The sequence below is a fragment of the Eleginops maclovinus genome, chromosome 8 (genome assembly GCF_036324505.1).
Source record: "Eleginops maclovinus isolate JMC-PN-2008 ecotype Puerto Natales chromosome 8, JC_Emac_rtc_rv5, whole genome shotgun sequence".
In the NCBI taxonomy this organism is placed as follows: Eukaryota; Metazoa; Chordata; class Actinopteri; order Perciformes; family Eleginopidae; genus Eleginops; species Eleginops maclovinus.
Window position 1 is genome coordinate 12,524,922 of NC_086356.1, and position 20,596 is coordinate 12,545,517.

The following is a 20,596-nucleotide window of genomic DNA, read 5'->3' on the forward strand; positions in this document are numbered from 1 at the left end:
CCAGTGTCCTGCTGAAGGGGCAGGAGGCTGGCTGGCTGGTAGACAGAAAGTCTGACCGGAGTGTGGCCCATTGATTCTAATGGGTTTTTTAGAGGGCCTAATGATGGGAATCTGTTCACGCCTCGCTTGTCACGCCTAATTAAGCCAGAGCAACAATGAGTCCATTCACACTGGCTCAGGTTACCTCTCTCACCCTTTCCTTTAGAGCTGCTTTTGCTCAGTTCAGCAAGGGTAATATGACTAATGGCCCCTTGCTCATGTAAAGATTGAAGGCTGGATGTTTTGGAGCTAACTCCATATTAAGGTGTCACTAAATCAAAACATTAGATTTTTCTTGTCTGTAACTGCCTTTTAAGCACTCTTTTGTCAGGATCTATTTCCGCTTCATTGCCATAAATGAACAACTTATTTTGGCATAATTATCTGTGATTTTTCAATCAAGTCTTAAATTACAATGGCTTGACCACAACGGTTTTGGTTCAATAATCAGTACAAACTCACTTTGGAATTGCAGTGATTAGATAAGTCCAAATTTCCTAAATGCATCTACATATCTAAACTCCAAACAGAGTGCACCCACTGCATTTATTTAGGATGACGGTGAATTGTATACAAGCAAATGGTAAAAACCTACCAAGCTGGCCTCAGTGAAACCAATTTGTCATGTTGATGTTCAGACAATAACACAATATACCAGTGTTTCTGCCAAAAGCAGCTTAGACTTGCAATGAGCTTTTTGAGGAAGGATGCTGCTTAAGGGCAGAACTGAATAATTTTACCACAGAGCCACAAAGTTGCCTTCAGTGACAGTCAGCCCTGAGACAAACACTTACATTGGCTTGAGAGGTTGTTGGTTGCGGATCATAAAAAATGTGGCCAATGGCGATTTATTAAAATCACAACATGCAAATCTGCCTTCAGCTGTCCTGTATCCACATTTATCAGTTTAACAAATATTTATCTTGTTTGTTTTTGTATTGTTCAACCCCCCATAAGGTCAGACAGAGTAGCTTCCTGCCAGGCTTGCCAATGGCAGTACATGAGGTGTAAGATGGAGTCAGCAGATAAACGGCATGCATCACCTTGCTCTCCGGCCGCATTTGTGTACACATGCTTTTAGCAAGCCACTTAACTGCCAGGATTAGGTCTGTAAGTAGATAATTGTAGGGTTAATGTAGGCTGCGGTTGCTGTGTGAGACTCAAAGATCCATAGACACCTTTTGTCAACCTCTACCTGTGCTTTTGTCTCAGGTTGGAGTGTCTCTGTGTGGAGGGGGTGAGGGAGGGGCAGACGAAGTAAGAGAGAATGTATTCTGCGTGAGTGGGATATTGTTTGGGCCTGACATTACCTTTGCAGCTAGGACTGTTTGTTCGTTCTGACATGAATGCTGTCTAAAGCAGGGGAGTGTCGGTAAATATTGATCTCTTGTCTGTTGCTGCATGAAGCACTCTGCTGCAGACTAATTCCCATTTAGCTTTTCTCTGTTCATCTCCTCTTCTATTCATCAAGCTGTTTGACATGGAGACAACAGTTCAAATACAACTTGATGAGAAATACAGTATGCAGTGCCTAATACAAGATCTAAAGGCAACTTTTGAAATCTGAGAAAGGAACGGCTCCCATACAACCCTTTGTTATTGGGATAGGAATGAACAGAACCACCATGCTGCCTCACAATTGCCCTAAAATGACTTTTCTGTTTAAGGGAATACTTCCCTGGGCATGTTTTAATAATCAATTAAATAATTAAGACATTTTTATGATCTTGCCTAACTGGTGTTTGTGTTCGAGTTTAGATACAAGTGAGTCAGTGAGAAAAAAATGTGAAATCTGACACGATGATTCACATGACAGGATGCTGTAGCACTTAAATATAAATATGTAGAGCACAGTGTATGTGTGTTGCACTGTTGGCACTGAGCACTGTCATGTTCTGCTGTATGTCATCTGACCTTGCAACAGCACTTCTCGAAAGCAGGTCTTGTGATTGGTGGAAAGACAGGAACGGCAACCCCATTTAAAGGTCCTGACCGTGACTTCAACCCTTCAGAGGCAGGATGAGGAAAGACTGTGAGGAGACAAAATGAATGATTGCCAATAGCAGATTCTAATGCATAAGCCCTTGCAGCTATCATTAAACTTTTCAGTCAACAGCAGGCTGCGATTTAACAAAGGATAGGTTTTTAGGTAAACACTAAAACAGAGCATTAATGGAAGGGGCTGGGAGTGGGTGGGGATTTATGTCCGTATGTGAAGTATTTGTCCCTAAATCTCAGCATGTATTGTCTGTTTGTTCAGGTATTGTGAGGGGTATTGCCAGTACGTGCTTTAAAGCATCACAAGAACATGTTTGGAATAGGACGCCCTCATGCTAGAGTTCAAGCGGTGCCTCAAACATGGCCCTAAGGTGCTGTGATCAGTTGGGGCCCTTGATGACTTTACTTCTGCTGCGTCTGGAATATGTCCAACAGATGGTCCTGATAACACCACTTGTCTTTCGCCGAAGATCACATTGGGTTGTCATGTTGGAGGCCTGGGGTAGCTGGATCACGCCTAACATGACTTTTGACAGTGTAAATGTGCAAATTCATCCGAACTGGACCCATGAATCATCCAAACGCAGAGCAGATAGATAAAGAATCTAATCAGAAAGGCAAACATTACATTTTTAGGTTTTAAAGACAGAGCATCAAAAATAATTTGTTTCTGTATTCTTAACAGACTTTAAACCACTTGGTTGATTGTGCTGCATTAGTCTGGTTTACACACAGTAACTTTTAATGTATACTGCACATTCTACTCCAAATGAACTTTGGAATGTTATTTTTAAGCCTACAAGTATGGAAGATCATAAGGGTTAGCATGTGATTGCTTTTTCTGATTAATTTAGGTAATCATCAAATTAATTAGACAATCAATGATCTTGTCACTACAGGATCACAATATGTTCAAAACACTATGAAGTAAGATTATGGGACAGTAAATAATCAGCTTGCTAAATTTGATATGTTATGCTAAGAGTACGACATAAATATGGTCATCTAAATCACTGGAAAGTTTGTCGGTTTTTTAAAAATAATTATCTTTTCTCACACAACAATAACAAAAGTGACATTGATGTGTTTTTCTTCTGCCATTCTTTCATCTATCCATAAACCGCTTATCCCTTAGAGGGTTGCAGGGGCTGGAGCCGATCCCAGCTATTATTCGAGAGGCGGGGTACATCCTGGACAAGGCGCCAGTTCATCACAGGTCTGACACATAGAGAAAGACAACCATTCATGTTCAAATGTACACTTATGCCGTTTTGGAATCAACGATTAACCCCACCTGCATTTCTCCTAACTCCTGGTGAAGCAAACGACCCACGCTATGCACCCATTCAAACTTCACAGATGAGGGCCCAGGCTGGCCTGCGGGTTAAAACCAGACCCCTTTTTGCTACCTTCAGCTTTAACCACTGCACCACCACCGTGCAGCCCCCTGCCATTCTGTACAACCTCTGGGAACGACAAAACAACAAACTCTCTGAATGCTTCCTTTGAATGGCAACTCGCAAAACAAAGGAGTCTTTTTTAATTTCTCAACATCATGAGAATTCCTTACAAGAAACACATCTGTCCATCTATTTGGATAGAACAACAAATCTACTGTCTTGCAGAAAACTTAGTCATAAAGTGTACTTTTATGCTTGAGAGAATTTCATCAGCTGCCTTCTGCTTTTTTAAGGATAGAAAATACACGCACACGCGCACACACACACACACACACACACACACACACACACACACACACACACACACACACACACACACACACACACACACACACACACACACACACACACACACACACACACACACACACACACACACACACACACACACACACACACACACACACACACACACACACACACACACACACACACACACACACACCATCTTTGAGATGCAGCATACACACATCCATCAGCGCCATGCACACAACGTATTCACAGCTGTCTCAGTAGAGCAAATCAAAGATGGTGGCATCCGCTCAACACGGTTAACATGACAACTCCTCCTTGCGTTTTCCTCCTGACAGCCCCTGGTTCTTGTCACCCCAACGCCATCCTGCCTCCCTTCATAACCTGTTGGACAGCACGTCATGTCACAGGCCGGGCCTCTTGGCGTGTCACGGGGCTGATCAACCTTGTGTGGCAGCTACCTGACGCCCTGTCTGGCAGCTCACCTCCATCACTGTCACGCTCCCACATTCCAGTTTCTCGAGGCCCCATCACAAGCATGATTAATAGCTTGGAAAATGGTGAATGCCGGGGCAAAGCTCAAGAACTTGGGCTTCACTTTTTACTTCTCAGGCAACTTCATACTGTACTGACACATGACAAAATTAATGGCTTTCCTGAAATCATCACGATTTCCTAAACTAAGTTTTTGCTCATTTGTTATCTCTCTCTGCCTCTTCAGTTACATGATAATTGTCGAGAATGGGTGTCTGTCCATTCAGCTCAAGGGTTAGAAAGCCCCTAAAACGTCTTTGTATTTACTGGTGTTTGACAATCAGGGTCATCTTGGAGGCTGACCTCTTTGTTGTTCAGATCATGCTTGAACAGCAAATATGTGTATTGAGGTGCACTGTTCCAAGCCACCCGCAGACACTGAACAGCCTAGTGGTGACAGATAAGTAGCGAGACGAGCCCTGACAGGTCACAGCTTCCAACACGACGTGACACCTAATAAGTGATGTTTTTCTCCTAAATACACACACTCGTGAGCGTGGGGCCCCGAAGGCTCTCAAAATAATAAAAGAAAGAAGTATTTTTGGTGGCAAGAGATCAAAAAGAAGTTAGTGAAAGCATCAGAAAGTTTCTCTCCCTCAAGCCTCCATATTGCAATGTTTTGAGTAGCATGGAAATAGTTTGACTTTGTTTGCATGATCCTTTTAAACAGTCAGCAGCACTGACATTTTTCTATTTTGTCTTTTCCACTCTTTGATTTTATATTTACATGTCCTCACCAAGCCTCATAAATGGAAGGAAAGAATTGGGAATATCAACAACACTGAGTATCGTGTTGAAAAGCCCCAGATTATGGTTTTGTTTGTTTATGGTGGGTTTCGTTCATTCACATTGTTTTCCCGAGGCACATTTGAGTCTACAGAGATGAAGTTAGCAGCTGGTCACATCTCTGCGATGCTTCACATGATTTAGCCAATGTGAATGGTGCTGTTTGTCGGGGATAGTTTTGGAATAAGCCCTTTGTTGGATTTAGGGGATTTTTTTGAAGAGGTCACAAATGGAAATGTTTTGCCTTAATTTGAAAATTTTGAGAGGACGACTTGGGGGCATATTTGATGAAGATGTTCCATTGAAAGTCGATTGTGGATAATTCAATTTGATATTTTGACTGATTGTTTGTTTACTACTTAAAAGGCACATAAATGTTGTCTTCATGACAGTACTGAATGTCATTGTGAAATGTTTTTAATTTCTTTTTTTCAAACTTAAACACAATTCTTAAGTATATACTTCCACAGATGGTTCTATCATCTGCCTTTAGCTTTTAGTGTAGATAAAAGCATTTTTAGGTTTATTTCTTTATTCTTATAATTCAGCATTTCAATTATTCACTACAGACCTTTCTGAAAATCATTTTGCATTCTTTCACTTCCCCTTGTCAGAAACATTTAAATTGTATGTCTTCAGACAGCACAGTTACAATTCCCCCGTGGCGGCTCTGATCGATGATTTCAGTTTTGCTCGGTAACCTAAGACTGTTTTGCAGTCAGCAACATTACCTGCTTCCTCGCCAGCCCTTTCAGTCCAGCTGGCACTTAGTCCACCTGACACAAGGGAGATGAATATGAAATGCCTCTTGCTTTGTTTCCCTTCACAGCTATTGTTGCTTCTGTGATTAGATTTGAGATTGAAGTGCACCGTAAGCCGATCTGTAGGTGGGGTGTAAGACTGCCACCCTTTAGAAAGTACCTTGGCATGATGCAAAATTGATTGCTTTTGCGGTACAGTTCATAGCTCCTGGCATATGATATCAATGGATACAGCAGGCATTTATACTGACTGGTTCATTTTAGCGTAAGAAATGTATATAGAATTTGATGAGGTTGCAATGAGATACGCTTAGAGTAATGTGAAGGTCTTAACTTTATTCAAAGTTAATTATTGAAATGAAAGTTCTTATAACCCTCATAAATACAATACAATACTTTAAGACAGCAATACAATGATACAGTGGTGTGGTTTCCTGTCTTTCCCCATGTCCTGTTAGAGCAGCAGTTGAATTTTCTGAGCTCACTGATATTCAGCTTGTGGCATCCCCCCTTTGCTAACATTATATTATCTGCAGGGTCACAGGCCATGATATTTATGAGCTCAATCACAGTGGACAAGCTCTGTCCGGCAGCTACAGTTAGCAACAAGCTTCCCTCAATCACATATTGCTACCCCCTAACCAATGCCACTATGGCCATACCAATTGTCTTTAGCTCATCCACTCCCTAAGAGGTCTTTTCGGTGGATGGGAACTGCATCTGTTAAAGCATGTAGCTGTCAGAGCAATTTAGCCACCAGCCTCTCAGACGTGGCCCAGGGGGAGCTGTCCTTTCTGGGCCAGTGGAGCCTGGTGTTGTTTTTGGGCCTTGGCTATGCTAGCGTTATCTGTGGCTGGATGGAATGATGAACTCTGTTAATGTAAAATTTCAACTTCTTTTAACACAAGCTGCAATGAATAGTAACCTAAGACTGGCAGCTGGGTTTGCGCTTTGATGATACTTGGATTTACAGTTTGGCTTAAAGGCTGCCAGTCCGGGTTGTGCATGGTGATACTGGTGGCAGTGTTTGGTGTGAGTGTGTGTGTGTGTGTGTGTGTGTGTGTGTGTGTGTGTGTGTGTGTGTGTGTGTGTGTGTGTGTGTGTGTGTGTGTGTGTGTGTGTGTGTGTGTGTGTGTGTGTCTTTGTGTGTGTCTGTGTGTGTGTGTAGGGAATAGGGTTTCTGTGGTTTGGGTGTGTTGACTATCTTGTGGTACCCATACTCCTGTTTTAAAGACACACAGGGGCCATGGATTTCCAAGTGTTTTCAGCTGGAAATGTAACACCCTGAGCCCTCTACTTACTGGCGGCCATGACCTGTGATTAGATCTTTTACCTCTAAAGAGACTCATGTTGCAAAAAATATATAATGTTGTCACTAATGTATATTTCCGTTCCATTTCTGAATGTATAATTAGTAAACAAGCTACTTCACCACACGTGTCTAAAGTGTGTTTGGTTAAAACTAGGCTCTGTTCCAGTGTTTCTCAGGATACGGATTGTGAAGATTTATTTTAGGACGGAGAAAGTGGCAAACTGACGGAAGAAAGACTGACAGTACCATAAACAGACCGACAGAAGAAACATACAAGTACAACATTTCAATACATCCTGTTTCCTGCATCCCGTCCTTCCCCTACAGCCTCTCTCCACTCTGTGCTCCTTCAGGAACAGGTGTTAGCCATCAGATATGTCGGACGGATTAAGACAAGTTTGTGAAGGATTGTCAGTGAGGCCTGAGATTTTCAGATTACACATATGGGCAACGGTAGTGATAAAACAGGAAATTCACACTTTAATCCGCATGAAGAGGATATAAAGGGGATATACTAGCGTGATACATCCATATTTTCACGATATTCATGTTTGTGCCTGTATCAGTGAATAATGCCACCTAAGCTGTCAAATCCAGTGATCTGTGTTGATCTATGATTGTAAACAGCTTCTCACATCATCCCACAAGCACACTCATAGAGTCAGGTTGTGAGACTATTTTATTTATGACACTATTCATGTGTTGGTTACGGCTTAAACTGTGATATTATGCTCCTTGTGTGGCCTGCTAATTGCTGCTATATGATTACAATGGTTAATTTAATAATGTCAGTTTAATCTATCCAATTGGCTGCCTTGTTTCTGTATTAACTGATGCCTCTAGCTCGGGCCCCCTCTACATTGTGTCCTCTAAGAGCCTGCAGTCGAAGAGGGTCAATATCAACATATTACTGAACTCTGACAGAGCCGCAGACAGTCACAATGAGACAGGATCAGCAAGTCAGCAGCACCTGCCGCTCTCTGCATGAAGCCACGCACACACACACAGTCACGGATGCACAAGCAATACACTGACAGGCACAAACACAGATGAATAAACAGACAAAGACACTCTCTTTAGCACACACACACACACACACACACACACACACACACACACACACACACACACACACACACACACACACACACACACACACACACACACACACACACACACACACACACACACACACACACACACACACACACACACACACACACACACACACACACACACACACACACACACACACACACACAACAGAGCTCAGCCCCAGCTTAATCTAATCAAGTGCGATGGCTAGCTCGATTAATAAAGCCAGCTATTGACTTCTAATTGGCGCCGCTCTGCTCTGCTAATTTCCTGGGACGAAATTACACTAATGCGGTTTGCCTGATGGAGTACTTATAGTTGGCTCCCAAGAGAGACAGGCCTTCGAGACGGATAGATAGCAAGGTTGGGGAGAGAGAAAGAGAGAGGGAGAGAGAGAGGTTGGGGGTGGTGGGGTTGGGATGGATGTTAAACTTTGATAAAGATCGGAGGCTGTTGTTTCAGTGCAGACCATTTTCTAATCAGTAGCCTGCTGTCTTTGGAAATGTCATCCAGGCCGGTGTAGCTTTACTGCTCGCTGAGAGAGGGAGAGACAGAAAGAGAGAGGAGTACAGGACAGCTCAGGCTGCTGACTTTCACTACTGGAGTGTAATACTAGCCACCTTTCTACACGCTAATGAATTCTTTCCAAACCACTCACTTCAGAGCCTACCGCTGCATGCACACATACTCAGTCCGCACTCCCTCTGTGCTCTGATCACATTAGTTTTGGCAAGCCGACCTCAGATATCTTGTCACACTTTAAAGAATTTGTAAAACGAATACACACACAAATATACATATATATAGACAAGATATAATATTAGATTAGGAATTCTAGACTAAAGCCCAAATTCAACATTCATTTCCCACTGTTAAATATAATGATATTTCAGCAATTCTTTTAAATTGTAATTTAAAAGAATAAACCCCTCAACCCCTCACCCTACACACCAGCAAACATTCAAGAAAGTCCCCGTGCACACAAACACTCACACATGCACACCCCTAAAGCCACCTTAATTCTGTTTTCACATAAGGAATATTTTTGTCAAAGCACACTGACAGATTATCTTGTGAATTTAGCACTATCTGCGTCTTATTCTGCTCCTAATCCATATTTGTAATCTCAATTCCTTCTTATGACAGTAATTCTTCAATTGCGTTCACAGTCAACACATGCTGTAATCCCTGGTTGACACCAATCTCAAAGGCCAGCCGCACCTGTTCCCTCTCAAGATGAGAGAAAACACACCACACTTTCTTGCAACAATCTCTGATTTGTTATTCATCTGAAACACAGATTAAAGATGTATACTGTTAACACTTTGTTTCATATAAATCTGTGGATTATATGATTTTCCTGCTTTAAGTAGTATTAACATGCAGTTCAATTGTTGTAAAATCTATGTATTTTACTATTTCCGGCTCCTTTTACTATCAAAACTAAATATTTAGGGAAACAAGGTGACCATTTGATTTGATGTGAATTCATTTAACATTGTCCTTCCTTGTTGAGAAGTTATGCTGGTTTGAACAACATATCTTATTTTATATTAAGTTATTGGGGTAATATTCAGCATACTACATGCATGAAAAAGATAATAAGTGAAAGTTGGAAAATCAAGAGTGCTTCCCTTTCTTAATCTTTCTTATCCGCGCTTGTGACCTGGATTGTGGCGACTTGTCTTGATCCAGTGTTAAGATCTCATATTAGGAAAGGGATTGGTGTGTCTTTGATGCCCTAGATTACCAGTAATCTTATCTCTTCAGATCAGAAAAAAACAGGAGAGTGCAAAAACTTGGGTACTTACCAGGCCAATACGGAATCACCCGAGAAATTAAACGAAGGTCAGACAATTCATATTTCTTTTCAAATTTAGCAGGGGACCTTAAACAAAGACTAGCTTTAGGAATATAATATGGTTATGTATTGTGCTTTCAATAATCAAAAGCTGATTTTTCTCCCAAAATCTCAGCGATGTTTATTAAAAATGTGCTTAAAATATTTACAGCATATCGGATATTAAGCACATGAAACTGGCAATCCATTTAATCTTGTTAGAAGTTATTTATCCAGTTTTTTCAAGATTTAAATGTTGGCAAATGTGGTCACTGTTATTGTTTGTCCGTTGATTTAATCTGTCTGAAAACCAGATTAGGTGAAAAGGTGGGGGGGGGGGGGGTCTTCAAAATTGAGTGAAATTACTAAATTACTTAGCTCAGGGTCAGGTTTTGTATAGGCTCATTTAGAATAAACAAACTGTATAACATCTACTGTCATCGAGAGAACACATAGAGAGGCTTATAAACAGCACCAGGATCCTGCACGTAGACAAACGCACAACCTTGTAAATAACAAAACAAATCAAAACATAATGCACACGCACACACTATTATTCCCACACACACAACCAAGAGACGCTATCCTCTTGAACCTGGTCCAAACACACACTCTCTCAATTAGCCGGGGCCGCCAAGGCGACGTCAACAAGAACTTCCAAACAATAGGCACAAGGGATTCATAAAGCACAGGGAGGAAACATGAGCTAATACCACTATTCCAATTAAAGAAACATTTGTTGCCTCTGACACCTAAATGTGATTCTCCACAGCTGCGGTGTGCTCTAGTACAATAGTAGGTTTGCCAGGGCAGGGTTTGTTGCATTGTTGGCCAGCGATTGTGTGAAAGGTTGAGTCTGGCCCAGTTCTGGTCTCTTGAGAGCTATGCTTCATCACAGCAGAGGAGACCTTTTGTTTTCCCCTTTCAAAGGATTTCCAGCACTCCATTCTCCAATCATAGCCCCTATTCAGATAAAAAACTGAAAACTCAAGTGGATGGTGATGGAACATATAAAAGTACTTCTCTGGCTGTGATGTTTACTAATGATTATTGTCTGAGGTGAAGGCAATTGGGAAGACAACCCACATTTAAAATACTCTGTTCTTTCTTTGCTGGACAATGGCTCAATGTGTGCACAGAGTTATATTGCATTAAGACCGCAACTGCATGTGTTAGATGATAATCTGCAATCATGATGACCTTTAATTCAAGAAATTATTTTTAGGGTAATTCATTGTCTTACTGCTATTCTGTCCCTACATAGTTCGGGCTGGTGTGCACGTTCTTTGACAGTAGGGGTCACTCTTCTCTCCTCCCTAGTGGAGCATTTAGCTCAGAGTCCTGACAAAAACACACACACACACACACACACACACACACACACACACACACACACACACACACACACACACACACACACACACACACACACACACACACACACACACACACACACACACACACACACACACACACACACACACACACACACACACACACACACACACACACAGGCAAAGATTCAATCATACACACGTACATGTACATGTGTTTGCAGCATTGCACGCACATATGCATGCATGCTAGCAGCCACTAACATAAATTAAAATACACACTCACTGTTCTCCCCTGTCCCACGGAAAGGTCTGCATGCATCGAATCACAGTAACATAGCCTCCGACAGCAACAGCAGTATTGCTTGTCTTGTGGTAGCTGTGGTTAGTGTGATACAAGAACAGCTACTGAGACGCCCATGGACTCAGACAAGCTTCCTGCCAGGGGCCTGTCACTGACTAACCCAGGCCTGGCGTGTCAGCTTTCTCTGGGCTTGAAGAGAAGGTCTTTCTCTCCGAGGAACTCTGGCTCCAGCACACACCACACACCAGCCCCGGCCCAAATCACTAACCTGGCCACAGAAACCCCAAAGCCTTGCATCCAGTTTAAACTGACAGGATAAGAAAACATTGATCAACCAACTCCATTTAAATATTCAACATCAGACGAACCCTCAATGTAATATATGCTTGTGTAATACTGTAAATATGCTTTAATATTTTATCAAGCCGCCATCTGGATTTTCTTATCTTATATGTTTAAAACCATCGGAAACAAACAGATACAACATGTTTTGGTTTTTCACCTAAAAAACAAGTGGCCATATATTTTTAAAGCTTCCAGGAAGAATTTTCAACAACATATTTATAAGAAATAAATGCAGACAAAGTAGAACACAAGAAGTGATGGTGGGATGTACTTTCTCTAGAATGTAACCATTGTTTCTCTGTGGCTTCTTTTAGCGCTGAAGTATTATTGAAATCCGAGGTAAAATAGCTTTGGTGGGTGCTTTCCTTTTCAAATCTTTCATCTCGAGCAGGCTAACCTGATCCCGTGCTGCCAGACGCTGAGCCGGAGATCTCTGCACTTCCTGGTGTCCCAGTAATGATTGTTAATGATGTCATCTGATCAGGAGAAGAGGATGTGTGCGAGTATGTGTATCTGTGTGTTCAGAATGCCTTCTGTGTGTGTGCATATATTTGTGGGTAAAGATACCTCACCAGATTGAATAGGGGGTCATTTTTTGTTGGCGGGAGGGGGGCGCAGGAAGCGTGGAGGACAATGAACTCCAGTGTCTGTTCATACAAACAAAACTGTCTTCATCTTCAGTCTAAGCGAGAGGCCTCCCCTTCTCTTTCCTTAATCCCCACCCCTCACCCATTACTTATAACCCCCCCCCCACACACACACACACACACTACCCCCATTAGCTAGAGCAGGGGTCAGATGGTAATTACTGTTCAGCCCTTCCCTTTAAAACCTATTCAACCACTTCAGGACGCGCATAGGACCTGATTACCAACCATCCACCAAAACTGAAGCACTGACAGACTTTATGGCTACAGGTAGCTCACTTTAAAGGTGAAACCTAACTTCTTATATGTTGTCCTGTTGATGTGGTAAATGGCTTTCTTGCTGAATAAAAATGTCTTATACTAACTGATGTCTCACAAAGTGTGATTTATGTTTTCGTGACCTCTATTTGTTGTGACTACACATACCTGTAACACAATTCACACACCATTTCTATGCACACATGGCTAACCAAATTATTACAATATTGTTCAGAAGTCAAATGAATGACGTTGGCACCATCTTACAGTGAAAGCTCAACGCATGGCAATTTAAGAATAAACACCAAGCACCAGCCTAACGCACGCTGTAAAACAACAAACATAATGAAATATAGAAACTAAAGTGAAGTTTATTTTGATCACTCTTAAGATTGCAGATGCAATCTAGCATATATGGGATTCAAATCCCATAATCTCCCTGATATAACAACAACAAACTCATTCACGGTTATGGGACATCTGTCTTGCATGTCTTGTACATTTGCATAGTTTCAAAACTTATTTCCCTACTGTTTCGAGTGGAAATCAAAGCAGTTTCCATATCTCCTACTAGCAGGACCCTAGAGAACATGGCCGAGCTGTTAGATAGCCTAAAAGCTGCATCCGCTTCACACAAACAATGTTTAATGATTTCCTCATACAAACCTAAAGATGTGGGCAGACAAGGCATTATAAAAGCTTTGCAGATAGTGCTAATGGAGCCGTGGTTGTTAATGGGCGAACAGCACTCTCAGTGATAAATGATGCTTATCATATCCAAAGCACCAAGGATTTGTTACACTTCTCCCTCTTCCCATCCTTTGATGCAGCCACTGATAACACCCTAATGATATGTGGCATTATTGTGGCTCACCGTGGATGGTGTGACAGGGTGTTATAACAGAAAACAAGGTTCTGCATTTACATTATCTAAAGAAATATGATTACGGTTGAATCTTAAAATGGGACCAGGTCTTTTTTTTTTAGACATTTACTTTTTTCAGACTAGGTGCAAGACAATACATTAATCAGATTTGTATAACAAAATTGCATGCTGTTGTCTCTACTGCCCTAAGTGCCTGCTGATCACCCAATAGTCTCAGAGGTCTGTGCTTGACAAAGGTATAGGTCATGGCCCTTGTTTGAGTTGCCTTGTCTGAGGAGACAGGCACAGGAGACAGCGGACCACTTGCCAGTCCTAAGACTAGCCAAATGGGTGTAATTACATCGTGTTTGGCTCCTAACTCATTGGTGGGGGTGAAGGTGAAGGAGCATGACCCCACACTTCCAGAACATGACCTGAGAATGTAGACATGAGGATTGAGTCTGCTTGTGACAATGGCTAGCATGGTGACCTGGCTAACGGGCCACAGCTGATGTCCTGCAGCCCCCATCTGGTTCTTTCACCTCTACAAATCCCATGTGGGGAAGATGTTTGGAAGGAGCAACAAGGCCAGAATGTAGGTATTATTTACATAATAAATGATATATTGCCTCAGTCATAGCCCGAGGAACAAGATACATATTAATATTCTTTATATATGTACGTTTTTTAAATTTTTTATTGGAGGTATAATCCCAACGGGAAGCAATTAAGCGTTCGGTTAATGCTGCAGATGCTAATCTAAGAGGTAAGTGTGCATTTAAATATATGCAAATAATAGTTTGTTTGGGTTCATGCATATGGGAAAAATTGGCACACAATAACCTTTGTCTTTGTAAAAACCTATTGCTCGTATGATTTTCCTGCAGACTATCATGAACTAAGAAAAAGCACAAAAAGATAAATGCACAAAGGTCGCATTTATCACAATTATGTTTTACTATATCTGCTCTGATACATTCAGAACACATGTATCCTCATTAACCATGAACTGACCCAGGAAATTTATATCATCCTGGCTAATACAGTTGTCTTTTGATCCTACTCATTAATGTACCATTAGGACTATATTTTATGTACTGTTTTATGTAGCACTCACTACCTTAGACCTTATTATGAGCAGAATGATCAATATCTAGATATAGGGGGTTCTGGAAACAGAGAGTGTTTTTCAGTTTGAAAGTAAATTGAGCCCAAACTCCTCTGTCAAAGCAGTAAAAGACATCTCGAAAATTTGTGCTAAATCAGTGGCAGATGTGTATGTTTATAAAGATAAATTGAATTAAAGGCTAGTTCGTGCTTTGTTGCCCAGACTCTGGGTCCTCAGTGGCCTTCTAATCATGCTGTCGGTGATTTAACTGGCTTCAACAGGTAATGCTATTTAAGGGGAACTAAGGCAGGCACCAGGAAATGAAACACGGTCGCCTTAACATGGGTTGTTGAAGTAGTGGCTTGACTTTCCCCCCCACTGCATACCCAACACCCCCTTCTCCTTCTTTAGCTCAACTCAGGACCACGGTAACTACAAAAAAGTAATTAAGCCTTTGAGTAAATGCTCTCTATGGATGTATCTGTTACTCCAAGGCCTGGACCCATGCACACACATGATAATGCAAACAAGAGGTAAACCAGCCCACTCAGATCCACATAGATAAATACCTAAACACACATGCTCAAGTACAATGATGGCTTCAAAACAGAATATTGAAACGCTCAAGCAGGGCTGTTCATAGGACAAGCCCCATTGTCTCTTTCCCAACAAGACGCTATGTTTCAAGGTTTCAAGGTTTTATTTGTCATATGCACAGCAGATACAACGTATATGTTGGCAATGAAAATCTTATGTCGCGTGCTCCTCCAACAACTCCACATACATGGTGCAAATAAGATAAATAAAATAGTGCAAAAAGAGAGAAGAATATTTACAATAACAACACTAAAGATTTGAGGATGTGAAATATATACATATGTGGAATACATTGAAAGTATTTAAACACTTTACACTGTTGAATGAGGAGGTATGGGCAGATGCATATATTATGTATAGCAGATGTATATGGCAGATATGTATAATATATAGATATGTGTACTATAAACAGATATGTATGGCAGATGTGTATAATATATATATATATATGTATGTGTGTACTATAAAAAGATGTGCTAATTGTTTGATAGACATAACACAGAACTTGCAACTATGTGAATCTGTCAATCTCCCTCACGGTAATTGTGACAAATTCCACTTAAGAAAGTTGGAAAAATAGGTATTCGAAAGCTTTTGGAAGAAATTTAAGTTCAAGAATTATATATTTTTAAATGTTTTGAAAGCACATAATACAATTCAGAAAGACTTTTATTTAATGCAGTGAAGAATAGACTGCATAGAATAATTTCTTGTGAGATACAATACAGTATATTGTCCGTCTCCAATGACACATACCATGTTTTGGTTGTGGTGAACCTGACGGTCCTGACTTTTGAAATTATGATCTGGTCCTCAACCTCTCACAGGCTCTAAGTATCATTGGGAACTGACAGGCTTAACATATTGTAATGCAAACACTTAGACACAAGGTGCTATTTTATGATATGTTCAACGTAAGCTTCATGGTTTAGGTGGAAAATATCACTTTTTGGAAGGAGTTCTTGTTAGATGAAGGCAAGAGATACTTTTAGTTTGGGTTGCCCTCAGAACATCAAGGAATTATGATAAGTGTTATCTTTGATTTTTCCTTTACAAGTGGTCAATCTGTGTGCTTGATTACAAAAAAGGATAACATTTGGTAAATACACTTGGTTAATTTCTTACAGAGGGTTGGATTGATACTATTCTTTTGTCCGTACACTGATTAAAAAGTTAATGTTTATGGCCAGCAGACTTAGCTTTGCAAAAAGACGGAAAATGGGGAAACCATTCAGCCTGGCTCCTCCAGCAACATTTAAGTTTAGTAATACAAATTTGATAATTTGTTGTTTGGGGGCTGTGAGTTCTCCAAGTAATTCATGTTACAGACCAAGAATCAAGGGACAGTTGGAAGTATTTGTCTCTCCGTCCCACAATGTCCAACGTTTCATTCCAAACAGAACCACATTTGTCATTTTTGAAAAAAATGTTAGTCTGAATACATTTTTAAACAGAAACGGAATAATCATATATATTATTTATGTTATTTATGTTTGGATTCATGCCAGCCCAGCTTTGACACAGCTTGTCTAGTCGCAGGACCCCCCCTTCCCTCTCTCTCCTCAGACAGACCCGGCCCTGATCAAGGGAAAGGTCCTTTATATTTCCCCATCAGGTCTGCCATTTTTCACCTTTGTCTAAAAATACAATGGAGGAGACAGGGGGGTCTGAAAGATTGCTCAAGAATTGACGGAACAAAGGGAACAGGCTTGGATGGGCTAAAAATACAGCACAGCGTGTGAATACGATAAAGGACTACACTAGAGGACGCTGACAAAGCTTTGCTGACTTTCAAGTGGGAGAACAATGTGGCAGACACTTTCAGGGCGTTTGGCTACACACTGTGGCGGCTGGACAGGCTGTGAAGCAGGATGTCAACATCAGCCCTCATGGAGAGAACTGAGGGCTGCTTCAATAACGCATATGAAGCAAAAGTGAAGGAATACTCATTTCTATTCTTAGAGTTATAGTAATAGTAAGCCTTGTTGCACACTTCAGGAACTCATATATAGACTTTCAAATTTACTGCCTGTATCTTTGAGTTTAAAGAGATATAGAAAAGGTAGATAAATAGAGGGAGGGTCTGGGAAGGGGTCCAAAAGGGAAGTGCAATGTGAGATGGGCCTGCGACCCCTCATCTCATTGATTCAGACAAGGAGAGCTGGACCTAATTACCTTCAACTTTCCCCCAGCCATCACTTTCCCTGTTGATCACTTTTCCCTTCAAGTGAATGTGCATGTGTGTATGTAAGGAAGAAAGAGAGGGAGTAGGAGGTGTATGTTTTCAAGGCCAAAGCGTTTGTGGTTGGTGCGGTGCTCTGGAAATTGTGGGCTCCCTCATCTGTAATCTGATTTCAATGGCATTGCCTTTAGAGGTTGAGTCAATCTGATTTTCTGCCTTGACTGAGTGACTGGGTTGATGTGTGTGTATGTATAAGTGTGTGTCTCCACTACAGAAGGTTTAATACTTACAAGGCACCACTCAGTCAGTCAGTCGCTTTCCTGGTGAGGCATCATGGGAGCGTTTGATTGGGTGAGTTACAGAGAGTGGAGTCAATTAGACAGTGCGGAGTCATGTGAGACGGCGGGTGAGGAAGAGAAGGAATCATGCTATCACATGCCACATCAACAGGTGGCTCACTGCTTTCATCAAAATATATTGCATGATGTCATCCACAAGTGAAACATGCATATAAATAGTATGTTGTGTTGAAACTATATCCATTTCATTTATTCAAGTTACTGGTGCCGCCAGCCCACGACACCCAAATCCAAACACCAATCACCACGTTGATGATTAACTGCTCAGAAGAGGAAGTGAGAAAATAGATGAGAGGCCTCAGCCTAAATCCGAAAGAGCCCCCACCCGAGACGATCAACATGAACAATTAAACACTCTTGATTGCCGCTCGGGGCTGATATGTGGACCTCCCTTTTCCGTGAATTAAGCCTGACCAGTTTCACCACTCTCATGCATGCATGCAAACACACACGCAGGAACACAAGCTCTGATGTGGTGCTGTTTACTGTAATTAGTATCAGTTCATTTACAGCCCACTGACCCAGGGTGACCTGCTGGATCTGGGTCAACAGGGACAGCTAGCGCCATGGTGGAGACGGGTGGGGCGCAAGGTAAGGCCGGCTGTCTGCGTGAGAGTGTATAGTCTGCGAAAAGCGGATGGATGGATGTCTGGTGCTGAAGGACAATGTGTTTGGTAAGTGTGTAATGTCTGTCCGCGTGGAGGTACCAGTGTGTGTCTAGCAGTGTCTGTCAGCAGATGACAAAAGCTGGTGTGTGCGTCTAGGTGTTTGAGCACACGTGTGTGACTTGGTGACTGTGTATGTGTGTTCGCTTATTCCTCATTGTGCTGGACTTCAGAGGCCCAAGCGTCTCCTGCTTCCTCTCGGAGGCAGTGGGTTAAAAATAATGTGGTGTGCAGTGAGCGGCGGGGAGCAAGGCGCAGACAGCTAGGAGCCAGAGCGTCTCACACACACACATAGACACACACACACACACACTCAGCCATTGCAGCGGCGCTATATGGATTTTTTTTCTCTTTTATGGATATCTCACTCACAGACTTAATATCCTCATAAATGTTAGCATACACAAACAGAAATAGATGGTCATCCATTTACCCACACTTCATCTGATGCCTTTCTTCCAGATAAAAAGCAGATTGAACATCTGTCTCACCTTTTTCTTTTCACATAATCGCACAACTAAATTTGCAACGTAACCCTTTCACCCTGCAGATATTACGTTGAAAACCTGTAATTATTTTAATATAGCCTAGTTACAGCTGTAGGACTGTAAATTTGTTATTTAATTAAATTTCATATTTGTTAAGGGAGCAGCCAGCTCAGTCATTCATGACCGTTTCAATAGCTAACCTTGTGGATTGGAGCTCATCCTTGTTGGAGTGCAGGATAGGCTTTTCCTAAAATTCAAGGATACTCCCCTCCTAATAGGGTTCAGGCCTGACCAGCAGATAAAGAGACATTCCCACAACACAAGGTGGCACTGAGATCTCGTAGGTAACTGATTTAACCTTAGACACCCACAGTATGTGTGCCAGTTTGTGCCGACTATCTAAATAGCATGGGAAGAAGAGACCGATGACTCACAGGTAATTGGCCTATTGCAACCTCTCCCCCATGTTCCTCCTCCACCCCTCCCTACATTGCGTGAGGAAGCCAGGGCGGCTGTAGTCTTTCTCCGCCCTGAGATAAGATTGTCTCCAACCGGCCTCGCACACCTCCTGTCATCTGTCTGCTCTCCTTATCAGCTAGCCGGTGCAGCGTGGTGGTGTTGACGCTCTAATTAAACCCACGCGGTCACACCTGCCCCCACCACCGCCACCTTTGATCTATAGCATCGAAAGTTCTCCACTGTACAGTACAGGGAAATGTTTTCCTTTATGCTTTATGATACATTTGTAGTGTATCATTGTAATTGCATACTACTCGGTTCAATGTGCTGCACAAGATAATTGCATATACAAGGGATATAAATCACATCCAGACACACATACCATAATGCCATTAAACTAGTTCCAGAAGCAGAGGAAGCTGCTGCAGATGTACATCAGTTACAGTGTCAATATGTTTATTTATTTTTTCTTACAGTCCATTTGCCCCAAGGTGTGAATATGTTGATATGTTTGTCAGCAGCTCCGTAGCTTTCTAATGGACTAATGACCCATAAACAATGTCCCATGCATTCTGTGAAAAGCTGAAAGTAAAAAACAATATTGTTATATTTTATCATTTGAGATGGATGACAACTGATTGTACTGACTTATATTTGTCATCCTTAATATTCTGAAACATGCATCAGCAGCAAGTAAAGGTTTGCCCAAAAAAAAGTGTAATTGTTTGTTATTAAAATGTTCTGAAGTGCTTTAATACTCCTGAAAAATATCAGTTCACTGTTTATTGCTGGTCAGCAGAGGTACTTTCGACAGCTCTGGTTTATAGGTGTAAGGGGAGGGGAATCCACACCACTCAACATTTCTTTCTTCACTGTTATCTGATGACAGTGTTTACAAAGTGGGAGTG

General features: G+C 41.6%; 1 long non-coding RNA gene across 1 annotated transcript in view; it reads right to left on the minus strand.

The window, feature by feature from the left end:
• Window positions 1-1,953: 1,953 nt before the first annotated feature.
• The window catches only part of LOC134868292 (uncharacterized), a 30,543-nt gene continuing 11,900 nt past the window's right edge, over window positions 1,954-20,596 (minus strand). The window contains exon 4 of the long non-coding RNA XR_010166270.1: window positions 1,954-2,069. This is a non-coding gene — a long non-coding RNA (uncharacterized LOC134868292). The remainder of the gene's footprint in view (window positions 2,070-20,596) is intronic.